Here is a 13,855-nt window from a genome sequence, read left to right as displayed (position 1 = left end):
GATGTATATGTGTGAAATGTATATGTATGAAATGCAGCAGTTAGCAAAAGCCTGACTAGATTTCTTTCCCATGACAGGACAGGCTTGCTGAGCCACTAACAAGCACACTGGGTGGTTTGAAACTTAAAAAAAAAAAAAAAGTTTATTAATTTTGAAACTAATTAAGGTACAAAAATATAGTATTCCAAACTGTATAAGACACAGGAATAAAGCAGCCCATAAACACCAGATTGGGGACAAAAGCTGTAAGAATACCAGATATCACATTTTCACACCACCCCCTCTCACTATCAAATCCCCAGCAGGATACTACAGAAAAAATTGCCTGTCAACAGACTGAAATGAATAGTATGTGATCCCTGGTATAATTCCCTTGGAATTCAATTTACACTAAATGCAGAAAGAACCAAGGAAGAGGGTGGAATTGGAGAAAAGACTGGTCATGCACATTAGAAAATTAAAATTCTGCAGCTTCCAAAAGGAAATCATTCATGGTCCAGTCCCTCATGGCAGAAGTGTCTCTGGCTGCAATTCCTAGTGTGCAATTCTAACTCCTCAGGAATGAAGATACCAAGTTGCTGTTCCATTCCACTGCAGGCTCAGGCTTAGACTGAGGACAAATCACCAGGCTTTCTCTGCCTCAGCCAAAACTGCCTGTTTCACCATTTACCTCCAAAATGATCCTTGTAAGGAGGTGTGAAAGTCTCATTGCAAATTAGAATATGTTTATTTCTCTAATTTCCAGCAATGTAACTGTGGCAGACAATGTTGTTGGTCTATCCAAGAGTCATTTGTGTTTATTCCTTGCTAAGAAAATCTGATTTTGCACATATTATGAGAAAAAATTGAAAGACTTTTAAATGTACCAAAAGATTCTAAGATGTCTTCAAATGAAAATTATGTATTTTTTATTTTTTAACGTTATTTATTTTGAGACAGAGAGAGACAGAGTATGAACAGGGGAGGGGCAGAGAGAGAGGGAGGCACAGAATCTGAAATGGGCTCCAGGCTCTGAGCTGTCAGCGCAGAGCCCGACGCGGGGCTCGAACTCACAGACCGTGAGATCATGACCTGAGCTGAAGTTGGACACTTAACCGACTGAGCCACCCAGGAGCCCCACATTATGTATTTTTTAGAGCCCACTCTCCCAAGGCATCTGATTTTATGTTGTGACTTTCATTGTCTTTGAGCTATCTTACAAGCCTGGAGAGATAGAAGTTAACTCGTAGAAAACTGATGGTAAAACAAATTACAGTAAAACCTTGATTTGTGAGCGTAATTCATTCTGGAAACATGCTTATAATCCAAAGCATTTGGATATCAAAGCGAATTTCAAGAACTATTGGCTCAGTTGTGGTCATGTGACATTCAACATCACATACTACTTGCATTGCAAGACATCGCTTGTTTAGCAAGTTAAAATTTATTAGAAACATTTGCCCATCTTGCAGAACACTCAAGATGTTAGAACAAGTTACCCTTAGTCCAAAATTTTATTCCTTTCTATAGATATTCAAATAAATTCTGTTCCATGGAGGTTCAATTGACTTTTCTCCCCTACAGTGGAAGAAGCTAGTTTTGCACTGATTAAATAAATTCACTTCAGCAATTATGATGATCTTATATATTTGTTTGGTCCTTGGAATCTCTTTGGAACTGATTGTAACTTCTTTTCTGGTTTCCTTCTTAATTCATGCGTTAAATGAAATATTTGACATCTATCCATTTTATATCTTTACGAGAGTATTGTTAAAGTTTAAAAAAAAATTATCCTAGTGGCATTTGGATGGCTCAGTTGGTTAAGCGTCCCACTTTGGTCCAGGTCATGATCTCATGGTCCATGAGTTTGAACCCTACGTCGGGCTCTGCACTGACAGCCTTGAGCCAGGACTCTGCTTCAGATTCTGTCTCCCTCTCTCTCTCTGCCCCTCCCCTGCTTGTGCTCTGTCTCTCTCTATCTCTCAAAAATAAATAATGTTAAAAATTTTTAAATAAATAAAAAACAACTCTCCTTTAACAATATATTCTGCAACAATATATACAAAGAATATTGCCTTTCTATTCTGGTAAATAAATCATGAGAAATCTAATCTGACTATGATAACAATAATCTTATTCCCCTTTGCCTCTGATTGGTTTGGAAGTAATCATGTGGCCACATGCTAGTCAATTGTGAAATAAAGGAAGAGGTTGTGAGAGAAGTTAATCTCTCTGATAAGTAAACAAAAGGGTGTAAGGGGCTAGAAGTGGGAGTAGGAAGTAACCCTTCTCTCTTGCCTCTGGATGTCTTTTAACTGTGATGTTTGGAAATGAAAGCTACAATTTTGCAATAACAGTATAGGAGGGAGCATGAGGGGGGACCAAAGAGAATCTCAGAGCAGCCATCTCTGAGAACTGACATCATTTATTGAGTGTCCAAATCAATCAACTCGGGAATCATTTCCTCCAGAGTTATTATATAGATATAATTCCTCAGTTGTAAGCCATTTCAGTTGATTATACAGTTACATGTATCTATAAGCATTCTAATAAATACAATCACAGATTCAGAAAGAAAAAGTACCCAGGATATCTAACATAGAGTGAGAAGTTCTATAGTAAGCCATGTGTGCAATGGTGACAGTGCTGGAAGAAAAAAAGGTGGTTGTGGCGAACTGGGAAAGGGATAGGTATTGAGGAACAATATAGTAGGGTGGTATGTGATAGGAATAGTGGTAAAAGAATTATATGACACAGAAATTAACAAAGAAATATTGTCCATTTTTCCACTGTTGTGGCTAAACTACTCCTAGTCCTTCTAGTCCCAATTCCCTGCCTCACATGACATTACAGCTGAGCTAGCCTAGAATCCAGGTCCCCTATTCCCCATTAGACATTTTCCTCAACTGTAAGGGACAGTTAAATATTATACATTGTCAGTGATCCATGTTTAATCATTATCAACTTCATTCCCATTTATTAAATATTTACTACATAAGTATTTGATCAACATAGTATGTACATTATAGTATTTAATTTATTCAACAACACCATGGTTGGATGTGGTAGATTGTTGTAGTCCCAGTGTGTGTGTGTGTGTGTGTGTGTGTGTGTGTGTGTGTTTTCCTCCCTCTATCCATGGCCTTGGGTAATCAACTCTCACACTAATTCTGAGCTTGGCCAATGAAACAATGTGACTTGTATTGGCCAGTGAGATAACATGAGACAAAAAGGGGCTTGTAAATCACTTAAGCATTGAGTCTTGCCCTATCTATATACTCTTGGGAATCTTGGATTGTCACCATCTGAATACACCCAAACTAATTCGCTAGATACATATGGTCCATTCATCCCCATGACCTTGACTGACAGCCAGCACAAATTACCAGATATGCGGTCAGTATAGACATTAGCTAATCCTATAACTGAATATAGCCATATGCATGAATTCAGGTGAGGCCAACAGGAAAACTCTTTAACTGAGTACAATTGAAATTGTCAACTCTTAGAACCATGACCTACTAAATAATTTTTAAGCCATTAAACTATGGGCAACAAAGCCTAACTGATATACTGGAGTATATAATAGCAATGTCCCAGTTTTACAGACAAGGAACACCAAGACACAAAAATCACCCTGTAGAGCTGGCAAGGGCTACATCTAGGATTCAAACCCAAGGCTATCTGACTTCAAAGTCCATGTCTTGACAGCATCTCCAATAATATATTCTGAGCAAACCATTAAATTGCAAGGGACCAGAGATGTACCTCTAGAACCTTTCTACATTGTACATTTCTCAACCTGGAATTTATCTCTTTAACCTACTGGTAAGTGTGCATATCACTACCCTATACCACCTCTTAAAGAAAAAAAAGTTTTGTAAATTTATGATCTACCATGAAATGTTGGATTAATTGATGGTTTTTTTCTTTTTGTCATCAATTTATATTTTTCAGACTTGTAAAGCTGGCCAATTTCTAGTTAAAAATTCTATGAAAAATTCTATATTCTCTATGACTTTGTGATTTCACCATGCCCTTCTGTATACCTGTCACTTGCCTAGGATGTTTCCCCTATTTGGAATATCTCCTTCAAATCCCCAGTGTCCACAACCTCACATAAAAAGACTCTCATTTTGGTTTAGCTCCAATCCCAGACTCCCCAAGCAGCATTATTTCCTCTCCTTTGTATTTTATGGCATTTTGTACACACCTCTATTATTGTGCTTACAACACTTACACTCATAATTGTCTTCTCCAATAGACACATTTCTTATTGAATCCTCAACATTTAGTACAGTATCTGCATATAGCAGGTGCTAAATACATTTTGGTGAATGAATGAATGAAACAATCAATCCATCAATCAAAAGTAAAAGTCTTCTCAACCTACTTCTTTAATTTTATCTCAATGATTTCTTATCTCCCATCCTCTATTTCTTTTTATTTTATTTTATTTTATTTTATTTTATTTTATTTTATTTATATAATTTACTGTCAAATTGGCTAACATACAGTGTGTAAAGTGTGCTCTTGGTTTTTGGGGTAGATTCCCATGGTTCATCACTTCCATACAACACCCAGTGCTCATCCTACCAAGTGCCCTCCTCAATGCTCATCACCCACTTTCTCCTCTCCCCCACACCCCATCTACCCTCAGTTTGTTCTCAGTATCCAAGAGTCTCTTATGGTTTGCCTCCCTCCCTCTCTGTAATGTTTTATCCCCTTCCCTTCCCCCATGGTCTTCTGTTAAGTTTCTCAAGATCCACATATGAGTGAAAACATAGGATATCTGTCTTTCTCTGACTGACTTATTTCATTCAGCATAATACCTTCCAGTTCCATCCACATTACTGCAAATGAAATGATTTCACTCTTGCGCATTGCCAAGTAGTATCCCATTGTACATATAAACCACATCTTCTTTATCTATTCATCAGTTGATGGACATTTAGGCTCTTTCCATAATTTAGCTGTCGTTGAAAGTGCTGCTATAAACATTGTGGTACATGTGCCCCTATGAATCAGCCCTCCTGTATCCTTGGACAAATTCCTAGTAGTGCTATTGCTGGGTCGTAGGGTAATTCCATTTTTAATTTTTGGGGTAACCTCCACACTGTTTTCCAGAGCGGCTGCACCAGTTTGCATTCCCTCCTACAGTGCAAAAGGATTCCCTTTTCGCCACATCCTTGTCAGCATCTGTTGTTTCCTGAGTTGTTAATTTTAGCCACTCTGACATGTGTCAGGTGGTATCTCAGTGTGGTTTTGATTTGTAATTCCCTGATGAGGAGTGATGTTGAACATCTTTTCAGTGTCTGTTGGCCACTTGGATGTCTTCTTTGGAAAAGTGTGTATTCATGTCTTCTGCCATTTCTTCACTGGATTATTTTTTGGGGGGCACTGGTGTTGAGTTTGGTAAGTTATTTACAGATTTTAGACACTAACCCTTTATCTGATATGTCATTTGAAAATATCTTTCCCATCCCATCAGTTGCCTTTAGTTTTGTTGATTGTTTCATTTGCAGTGCAGAAGCTTTTTATCTTGATGAGGTCCCAATAGTTCATTTTTTTCATTTAATTCCTTTGCCTTTGGAGATGTGTTGAGTAAGAAATCACTGCGGCTGAAGTCAAAGAGATTGTTTCCTGCTTTCTCCTCTAGGGTTTTGATGGTTTCGTGTCTCACATTTAGATCTTTCATCCATTTTGAGTTTTTTTATGTATGGTATAAGAAATTGGTCTAGTTTCATTCTTCTGCATGTTGCTGTCCAGTTCTCCAGGCACCATTTGCTAAAGACACTGTCGTTTTTCCATTGCATACCCTTTCCTGCTTTGTCCAAATTAGTTGGTCATACATTTGTAGGTCCAATTCTGGGTTCTTTATTCTATTCCATTGGTATATGTGTCTGTTTTTGAGCCAACACCATACTGTCTTGAGGATTACAGCTTTGTTGTAGAGGCTAAAAGTCTGAGATTGTGATGCCTCCCACTTTGATTTTCTTTGTCAGTATTACTTTGGCTATTCAGGGTCTTTTGTGGTTTCAGTACAAATTTTAGGATTGTTTGTTCTAGCTTTGAGAAGAATGCCAGTGCAATTTTCGTTGGAATTTCATTGAATGTGTAGATTGCTTTGGGTAGTATTGACATTTTAACAAGATTTATTCTTTCAATCCATGAGCATGGAATTTTTTTCCATTCTTTGTGTCTTCTTCAATTTCCTTTGTAAATTTTCTATAGTTTTCAGCATACACATCTTTTATATGTTTGGTTAGGTTTAGTCTTAGGTATTTTATGATTCTTGGTGCAATTGTAAATGGGATAAGTTTCTTTATTTGTCTTTCTGTTGCTTCATTATTAGTATATAAGAATGCAACCAATTTCGGTACATTGATTTTGTACACTGTGACTTTGCTGAATTCATGTATCAGTTCTAGTAGACTTTTGGTGGAGTCTGTCGGGTTTTACATGTACAATATCATGTCATCTGCAAAAAGTGAAAGCTTGACTTCATCTTTGCCAATTTTGATGCCTTTGATTTCCTTTTGTTGTCTGATTGCTGATGCTAGAACTTCCAACACTACATTAAACAACAGTGGTGAGATTGGACATCTCTGTCGTGTTACTGATCTCAGGGGAAAGCTCTCAGTTTTTCCCCATTGAGGATGATATTAGCTGTGGGCTTTTCATATATGGTTGTTATGATGTTTAGGTATATTTCTTCTGTCCTGAATTTTTTGAGAAAAAGAAAGGATGCTGTATTTTGTCAAATGCTTTTTCTGCATCTATTGACAGGATCATATGTTTTTATCCTTTCTTTTATTAATGTGATGTATCACACTGATCTATTTGTGAATATTGAACTAGCCCTGCAGCCCAGGAATGAATCACAGTTGATCATGGTGAATAATTCTTTTTATATGCTATTGAATTTGATTTGCTAGTATCTTATTGATAACTTGTACATCCATGTTCATCAGGGATATTGGTCTATAATTCTCCTTTTTAGTGGGGTCTCTGTCTGGTGTGGGGATCAAGGTAAATAAAGCTGGCTTCAAAGAATAAGTCTGGAAGTTTTCCTTCCCTTTCTATTATTTGAAACAGCTTGAGAAGGATAGGGATTAACTCTGCTTTGAGTAGAACTTGAGTCTGGTAGAATTCCCCTGGGAAGCCATCTGGCCCAGGACTCTTATTTGTTAGGAGATTTTTGATAACTGATTCAATTTCTTCATTAGTTATGGGTCTTCTTAAATTTTCTATTTTGGTAGTGTGTGGGTGTCTAGGAATTTGTCCATTCCTCCAGGTTGTCCAGTTTGTTGGCATATAATTTTTGATAGTATTCTCTGATAATTACTTGTATTTCTGAGACATTGGTTGTATAAATCCACTTTCATTCATGATTTTATCATTTGGGTCCTCTTTTCTCTTTTTGAGAAGTCTCGCTAGGGGTTTATCAATTTTGTTTATTTTTTTTCAAAAAACCAGCTCTTAGTTTTATTGATCTCTTCTACTATTTTTTTATTCTATATTGTTTATTTATGCTCTGATATTTATTATTTCTCTTCTTCTGCTGCCCTTGGGTTTTCTTTGTTTTCTGCTTCTAGTTCCTTTAGGGTGTTGTTAGATTTTATATTTGGGATTTTTCTTGTTTCTTGAGATAGGCCTGGATTGCAATGTATTTTCCTCTTAGCTGAATCCCAAAGGGTTTGGATTGTTGTGTTTTCATTTTCATTTGTTTCCATATAATTTTTAAACTCTTCTTGAATTGCCTGGTTGACCCATTCATTTAGTAGGATGTACTTTAACCTCCATGCATTTGGAGGCTTTCCAAATATTTTTCCTGTGGTTGATTTCAAGTTTTAGAACATTGGGATCTGAAAATGTGCATGGTATGATCTCAAATATTTTATATTTATTGAGGGCTGTTTTGTGACCCAGTATGTGATCTATCTTGGAGAATTCCCATGTGTACTCAAGAAGAATGTGTATTCTGATGCTTTATGATGAAAAGTGCTGAATATACCTGTCAAGCACATCTGGTCCAACATATCATTCAGGGCCATTGTTTCTTTATTGATTTTCTGTCTGGATGATCTGTTCATTTCTGTAAGTAGATTATTAAAATCCCCTGAAATTACCAAATTCTTACCAATAAGATTGCTTATGTTTGTGATTAATTGTTTTAAATATTTTGGAGCTTTCTAATTCAGTGCATAGACATTTATAATTGTTAGCTCTTCTTCATGGATAAACCCCATAATTATGATATAATGCCCTTCTTCATCTCTCATTATGGCCTTTAACTTAAAGTCTAGTTTGTCTGATATAAGTATGGCTACTCCAGATTTCTTTTGACTTCTAGTAGCATGATAGATATTTCTTTGACTCCTCACTTTCAATCTGAAGGTAACCTCTGGTGTAAAATGGGTCTCTTGTAGAAAGAAAATAGATGGGTCTTGTTTTTTTATCCATTCTGAAACCCTATGTCTTTTGGTTGGAGCATTTAGTCCATTTACATTCAGTGTTATTACTGAAAGATGTGGATTTATTTTTTTTTTTTTTTTTTTTTTTTTTTTTTTTTTTTTTTTTTTTTTTTTATATGAAGTTTATTGACAAATTGGTTTCCATACAACACCCAGTGCTCATCCCAAAAGGTGCCCTCCTCAATACCCATCACCCACCCGCCCTCCCTCCCACCCCCCATCAACCCTCAGTTTGTTCTCAGTTTTTAACAGTCTCTTATGCTTTGGCTCTCTCCCACTCTAACGTCCTTTTTTTTTTTTTTTTTCCTTCCCCTCCCCCATGGGTTCCTGTTAAGTTTCTCAGGATCCACATAAGAGTGAAACCATATGGTATCTGTCTTTCTCTGTATGGCTTATTTCACTTAGCATCACACTCTCCAGTTCCATCCACGTTGCTACAAAAGGCCATATTTCATTTTTTCTCATTGCCACGTAGTATTCCATTGTGTATATAAACCACAATTTCTTTATCCATTCATCAGTTGATGGACATTTAGGCTCTTTCCATAATTTGGCTATGAACATTGGGGTACAAGTGCCCCTATGCATCAGTACTCCTGTATCCCTTGGGTAGATTCCTAGCAGTGCTATTGCTGGGTCATAGGGTAGGTCTATTTTTAATTTTCTGAGGAACCTCCACACTGCTTCCAGAGCGCTGCACCAATTTGCATTCCCACCAACAGTGCAAGAGGGTTCCCGTTTCTCCACATCCTCTCCAGCATCTATAGTCTCCTGATTTGTTCATTTTGGCCACTCTGACTGGCGTGAGGTGATACCTGAGTGTGGTTTTGATTTGTATTTCCCTGATAAGGAGCGACGCTGAACATCTTTTCATGTGCCTGTTGGCCATCTGGATGTCTTCTTTAGAGAAGTGTCTATTCATGTTTTCTGCCCATTTCTTCACTGGGTTATTTGTTTTTCGGGTGTGGAGTTTGGTGAGCTCTTTATAGATTTTAGATACTAGCCCTTTGTCCGATATGTCATTTGCAAATATCTTTTCCCATTCCGTTGGTTGCCTTTTAGTTGTGTTGGTTGTTTCCTTTGCTGTGCAGAAGCTTTTTATCTTCATAAGGTCCCAGTAATTCACTTTTGCTTTTAATTCCCTTGCCTTTGGGGATGTGTCGAGTAAGAGATTGCTACGGCTGAGGTCAGAGAGGTCTTTTCCTGCTTTCTCCTCTAAGGTTCTGATGGTTTCCTGTCTCACATTTAGGTCCTTTATCCATTTTGAGTTTATTTTTGTAAATGGTGTGAGAAAGTGGTCTAGTTTCAACCTTCTGCATGTTGCTGTCCAGTTCTCCCAGCACCATTTGTTAAAGAGGCTGTCTTTATTCCATTGGATGTTCTTTCCTGCTTTGTCAAAGAGAGTTGGCCATATGTTTGTGGGTCTAGTTCTGGGGTTTCTATTCTATTCCATTGGTCTGTGTGTCTGTTTTTTGTGCCAATACCATGCTGTCTTGATGATGACAGCTTTGTAGTAGAGGCTAAAGTCCGGGGATTGTGATGCCTCCTGCTTTGGTCCTTCTTCTTCAAAATTCCTTTGGCTATTCGGGGCCTTTTGTGGTTCCATATGAATTTAGGATTGCTTGTTCTAGTTCGAGAAGAATGCTGGTGCAATTTTGATTGGGATTGCATTGAATGTGTAGATAGCTTTGGGTAGTATTGACATTTGACAATATTATTTTCCAATCCATGAGCAGGGAATGTCTTTCCATTTCTTTAAATCTTCTTCAATTGCCTTCATAAGCTTTCTATAGTTTTCAGCATACAGATCCTTTACATCTTTGGTTAGATTTATTCCTAGGTATTTTATGCTTCTTGGTGCAATTGTAAATGGGATCAGTTTCTTTATTTGTCTTTCTGTTGCTTCATTGTTAGTGTATAAGAATGCAACTGATTTCTGGACATTGATTTTGTATCCTGCAACTTTGCTGAATTCATGTATCAGTTCTAGCAGACTTTTGGTGGAGTCTATCGGATTTTACATGTATAATATCATGTCATCTGCAAAAAGCGAAAGCTTGACTTCATCTTTGCCAATTTTGATGCCTTTGATTTCCTTTTGTTGTCTGATTGCTGATGCTAGAACTTCCAGCACTATGTTAAACAACAACGGTGAGAGTGGGCATCCCTGTCGTGTTCCTGATCTCAGGGAAAAAGCTCTCAGTTTTTCCCCGTTGAGGATGATGTTAGCTGTGGGCTTTTCATAAATGGCTTTTATGATCTTTAAGTATGTTCCTTCTATCCCGACTTTCTCAAGGGTTTTTATTAAGAAAGGGTGCTGGATTTTGTCAAAAGGCCTTTTCTGCATCGATTGACAGGATCATATGGTTCTTCTCTTTTTTTTGTTAATGTGATGTATCACGTGATTGATTTGCGAATGTTGAACCAGCCCTGCATCACCAGGAATGAATCCCACTTGATCATGGTGAATAATTCTTTTTATATGCTGTTGAATTCGATTTGCTAGTATCTTATTGAGAATTTTGCATCCATATTCATCAGGGATATTGGCCTGTAGTTCTCTTTTTTTACTGGGTCTCTGTCTGGTTTAGGAATCAAAGTAATACTGGCTTCATAGAATGAGTCTGGAAGTTTTCCTTCCCTTTCTATTTCTTGGAATAGCTTGAGAAGGATAGGTATTATCTCTGCTTTAAACGTCTGGTAGAACTCCCTGGGAAGCCATCTGGTCATGGACTCTATTTGTTGGGAGATTTTTGATAACCGATTCAATTTCTTCGCTGGTTATGGGTCTGTTCAAGCTTTCTCTTTCCTCCTGATTGAGTTTTGGAAGAGTGTGGGTGTTTAGGAATTTGTCCATTTCTTCCAGGTTGTCCAATTTGTTGGCATATAATTTTTCATAGTATTCCCTGATAATTGTTTGTATCTCTGAGGGATTGGTTGTAATCATTCCATTTCATTCATGATTTTATCTATTTGGGTCATCTCCCTTTTCTTTTTGAGAAGCCTGGCTAGAGGTTTGTCAATTTTGTTTATTTTTTCAAAAAACCAACTCTTGGTTTCGTTGATCTGCTCTACAGTTTTTTTAGATTCTATATTGTTTATTTCTGCTCTGATCTTTATTATTTCTCTTCTTCTGCTGGGTTTAGGCTGCCTTTGCTGTTCTGCTTCTATTTCCTTTAGGTGTGCTGTTAGATTTTGTATTTGGGATTTTTCTTGTTTCTTGAGATAGGCCTGGATTGCAATGTATTTTCCTCTCAGGACTGCCTTCGCTGCGTCCCAAAGCGTTTGGATTGTTGTATTTTCATTTCAGTTTGTTTCCATATATTTTTTGATTTCTTCTCTAATTGCCTGGTTGACCCACTCATTCGTTAGTAGGGTGTTCTTTAACCTCCATGCTTTTGGAGGTTTTCCAGACTTTTTCCTGTGGTTGATTTCAAGCTTCATAGCATTGTGGTCTGAAAGTATGCATGGTATAATTTCAATTCTTGTAAACTTATGAAGGGCTGTTTTGTGACCCAGTATATGATCTATCTTGGAGAATGTTCCATGTGCACTCGAGAAGAAAGTATATTCTGTTGCTTTGGGATGCAGAGTTCTAAATATATCTGTCAAGTCCATCTGATCCAGTGTCTCATTCAGGGCCCTTGTTTCTTTATTGACTGTGTGTCTAGATGATCTATCCATTTCTGTAAGTGGGGTGTTAAAGTCCCCTGCAATTACACATTCTTATCAATAAGGTTGCTTCTGTTATGAGTAATTGTTTTATATATTTGGGGGCTCCGGTATTCGGCGCATAGACATTTATAATTGTTAGCTCTTCCTGATGGATAGACCCTGTAACTATTATATAATGTCCTTCTTCATCTCTTGTTACAGCCTTTAATTTAAAGTCTAGTTTGTCTGATATAAGTATGGCTACTCCAGCTTTCTTCTGGCTCCAGTAGCATGATAAATAGTTCTCCATCCCCTCACTCTGAATCTAAAGGTGTCCTCAGGTCTAAAATGAGTCTCTTGTAGACAGCAAATAGATGGGTCTTGTTTTTTTATCCATTCTGATACCCTATGTCTTTTGGTTGGCGCATTTAATCCGTTTACATTCAGTGTTATTATAGAAAGATACGGGTTTAGAGTCATTGTGATGTCTGTATGTTTTATGCTTGTAGTGATGTCTCTTGTACTTTGTCTCACAGGGTCCCCCTTAGGATCTCTTGTAGGGCTGGTTAGTGGTGACAATTCCTTCAGTTTTTGTTTGTTTGGGAAGACCTTTATCTCTCCTTCTCTTCTAAATGACAGACTTGCTGGATAAAGGATTCTCGGCTGCTATATTTTTGCTATCTAGCACCCTGAAAATCTCGTGCCAATTCTTTCTGGCCTGCCAAGTTTCAAAAGAGAGATCAGTCCACGAGTCTTATAGGTCTCCCTTTATATGTGAGGGCACGTTTACCCCTTGCTGCTTCAGAATTTTCTCTTTATCTCCTGTATTTTGCCAGTTTTCACTATGATTATGTCGTGCAGAGAGATCGATTCAAGTTACGTCTGAAGGGAGTTCTACTGTGCCCTCTTGGATTTCAATGCCTTTTTCCTTCCCCAGTTCAGGGAAGTTCTCAGCTATTATTTCTTCAAGTACCCCTTCAGCACCTTTCCCTCTCTCTTCCTCCTCGGGATACCAATTATGCGTATATTATTTCTTTTTAGTGTATCACTTAGTTCTCAATTTTCCCCTCATACTCTGGATTTTTTTTATCTATCTTTTTTCTCAGCTTCTCTTTTTCCATAACTTTATTTCTAGTTCACCTATTCTCTCCCTCTGCCTCTTCCATCCGAGCCGTGGTGGTTGCATTTTGTTTTCCATTTCCTTTAAAGCGTTTTTTCAGCTCCTCAGACTGTTCCTTAGTCCCCCTGATGTCTGTAGCAAGAGATTCTCTGCTGTCCTGTATGCTGTTTTCCAGCCCAGCGATTAATTTTTGACTATTATTCTAAATTCACTTTCTGTTATATTATTTAAATCCCTTTTTTGATCAGCTCATTAGCTGTGTTATTTCCTGGAGATTCTTCTGAGGGGAATTCTCCGCTTGGTCATTTGGATAGTCCCTGGTGTGGTGAGGGCCTGCAGGGCACTTCCCCTGTGCTGTGGTGTATACATGGAGTTGGTGGGCGGGGGACGCAGTCCGACTGATGTCTGCCCCCAGCCCACCGCTGGGGCCACAGTCAAGACTGGTGTGTGCCTTCTCTTCCCCTCTACTAGGGGCGGGACTCACTGTGGGTGGCGTGGCCCGTCTGGGCTACTTGCACACTGCCAGGCTTGTGATGCTGGGGATCTGGCGTATTAGCGGGGTGGAAGGCAAGGTGCACGGACGGGAGGGGGGGCAGGCTTAGCTCGCTTCTCCTTAGGTGATCCA

The sequence above is a fragment of the Lynx canadensis genome, chromosome D4, assembly GCF_007474595.2.
Source record: "Lynx canadensis isolate LIC74 chromosome D4, mLynCan4.pri.v2, whole genome shotgun sequence".
In the NCBI taxonomy this organism is placed as follows: domain Eukaryota; kingdom Metazoa; phylum Chordata; class Mammalia; order Carnivora; family Felidae; genus Lynx; species Lynx canadensis.
Note: the sequence above shows the minus strand (reverse complement) of the source record.